This window comes from Papaver somniferum, unplaced genomic scaffold, assembly GCF_003573695.1.
Source record: "Papaver somniferum cultivar HN1 unplaced genomic scaffold, ASM357369v1 unplaced-scaffold_19, whole genome shotgun sequence".
Lineage (NCBI taxonomy): Eukaryota > Viridiplantae > Streptophyta > Magnoliopsida > Ranunculales > Papaveraceae > Papaver > Papaver somniferum.
The window spans coordinates 16105462-16108301 of NW_020628818.1; positions in this window are offsets into that span (position 1 = coordinate 16105462).

Here is a 2840-nt window from a genome sequence, read left to right on the forward strand (position 1 = left end):
CTACAACCGACGACCGTGCACTTGCGGTATTACTGTAGGCCCCCGTTTTTATTGCGCTTAATTTTATACATATCTCCGGGCCCACCAAGTTTTTGGCCGGGGATAATTTTTAGGACCTTTTAGAATCCTACCATTATTGTGTGTCTATATGTTGATGATATGCTCATATTAGGTAGTAACCTTGATAGTATTAATATCACTAAAAGCATGCTTAACGAAAACTTTGACATGAAAGACTTAGGCCCTGCTGATGTAATCTTAGGGATGAAAATCAAAAAGATGTCTGATGGATATAGTCTTAGTCAATCTCATTATGTTGAAACTGTGCTTAAGAGATTTAATCATGAAAATGCTAAACCTGCAACTACTCCTTATGATCCCAATTGCAAATTGAAAAAGAACAAGGGTGAGGGTATTTATCAACTTGAGTATTCTCGTGTTATTGGCAGTCTTATGTATTTAATGAACTGTACAAGACCTGATATTGCCTATACTGTGAGTAGATTAAGCAGGTACACTTGCAACCCTGGGCAGGATCACTGGAATGCTCTCTACAGAGTTCTACGGTAACTGAGAGGAACTTCAAACTATTGCTTAAGTTTTAGGAAGTATCCTGCTGTGCTAGAAGGGTATTGTGATGCTAACTGGATATCAGACTCGGATGAGTGAAAATCCACTAGTGGGTACATCTTCACACTTGGTGGTGCGTCTGTGTCATGGAAGTCTACCAAACAGACATGTATAGCCCGATCCACCATGGAGTCTGAGTTTATAGCCTTGGAGAAAGATGGAGAGGAAGCTGAATGGATACGAGGTTTCCTGGTTGGAATTCCACTCTGGCCCAAGCCTGTGTCTTCGATCGCAATCCACTGTAACAGTCAAGCTGCTATTGGATGCACAAGGAATAGTGTATACAACGGAAAGTCTATACATCTTCGAAGAAGACACAAGACAGTGAAACAACTACTCTCTACTGGAATCATCTCTATAGACTTTGTAAGGTCTAAATAGAATATTGCAGATCCTTTGACGAAAGGGTTATCTAGAGAGGTAGTTAGATCCACATCGAAGGGGATGGGACTCAAGCTCATAGAATAAATCGCCATGAAGGACACTCAACCTTGTGAACGGAGCTCCAAGATCAAGGTTCAATGAGATAACTAATTTTTGGTGATGTCGAGAGAAAGAACTATCTTTGTCCCTCCCTATGGTGTAACCGTATGATAGTGCTGCCTGCATGTTTTAGGATGATCTTTCAAGATCTTAATGAGTTCCATGGATTTGCTTAAAGCGGAGTGTGGCAGGACACTCTTAATGGACTCACCTATGTGGATGTTGGAAGTGGGGCCGCTTCCTATGAGAATCGGAGCTTTTTCTCTAGAGACATTCATTAAGTCCGGGATTTAGCCCACGGCCAAAACGGGCACAACGGCAAGAGCTTGGCAACCTTTTTTTTCTTTGAGACATCAAAGTGTTGTTGTTATTTCTGAATTGCACTCACTGTTGACGGTTCAAGACATTGTGTTCACCGAAACAACAAGCAGTTCCGGTAACCTCTCACTATGTTAAGGTTCAATCTCTGGGACACCTTAGCCTAATATTGATGTATTATGTTTTCTCGTATTTCATCGATATGTTTTATCATTCATGTGGGGTATTGTTAGAAAAAACGCTTTAAAATTACCAATTTTTCCATGGACTATGTTTTGATCCCTAGACCTATTGCCCATTAATTGTTTTTTCTTTTGAATAGATAAAACAATAGTCCCACATTGACTAAAATCTAAAGAGTTTTAAACATAAATACCTTAGAATTCGCTATAAGGGCATGGCCCTTGGGTCATTAGACTTTTGTGCTTGGAGGGAAGGCTTAGACTAGGGCAAGGTTGCCTTTCCCGTACGCGCGGTGCTTCGCACAGAAGCACGCACGCCGCCGCCGTCCGTCCGGTCGGTCGCTCGGGCTCGGGTTCGGGTGTGGGTGTGGGTGTGGGTTCATTAGATCCTATCTTTTTGCTGAAACTTTTGGTACGTGTTTTACACACATGTAGAAGAATCTTCTTCTTTGTCTGCACATGTTTGTCTTCGCTTTCTTGTCTGTACGTGTTTGTATTGCTTTCCTTGTCTGTACGTATTTGTTTTGGGTTTCTTGTCCGTACATGTTTGTCTTGACTTCTTGACAACACACTGCTCTAAGCCTGACAAAAGCAACACTGTTTTTAACCCAACATTACCAGTATTTCTGTCATACGCATGGTTTGGTTGCATGCAATTTTCCTATCGTTTGTAACGTCTTAAACACTATATAAGGGAGGAGTCTTGAGATCATTTTACATACCACAGAGAAACATCTCTTCTACTCTCCTTCTGTTTTTCTGTAAACATCTCTTCTACTTTTTTAAGTTCTGCCAAGCTCTAAGGGTACCCTCTTTGTATGCTACATTGAGGGGTACTAACTGTAGTTGTATCCTGGAGATGACTCGCCAACTGTTGTAGCATCTCAGAGGAGTGGCAGGCGATATTGCCTTTAGGACAGCGTAGTTTACGTGCCTCTACATTCTCTGTGCAGCAACATCAGCAACATTATTTTGAGCTAAGTATCTTCTTCTCAGTTACAGTTACATTATTAGTACTTTCACCAACAAGAAGAACACGAGCAGGAAGGGAAGATGGAGCTGTAGTTTATGCTGCTGGTGATAGTCATCAGTGATGAATACATGCTAGTGGTTTTCGGAGAAATGGCGTTGGATAGAGAAGAGTTGGAGTTTAAGGGACTGCTGCCATTAATGGCAGTTATAGTGTTGATCATGATGGAACTCGATGGGAGCTGTAGGGTTCGATGG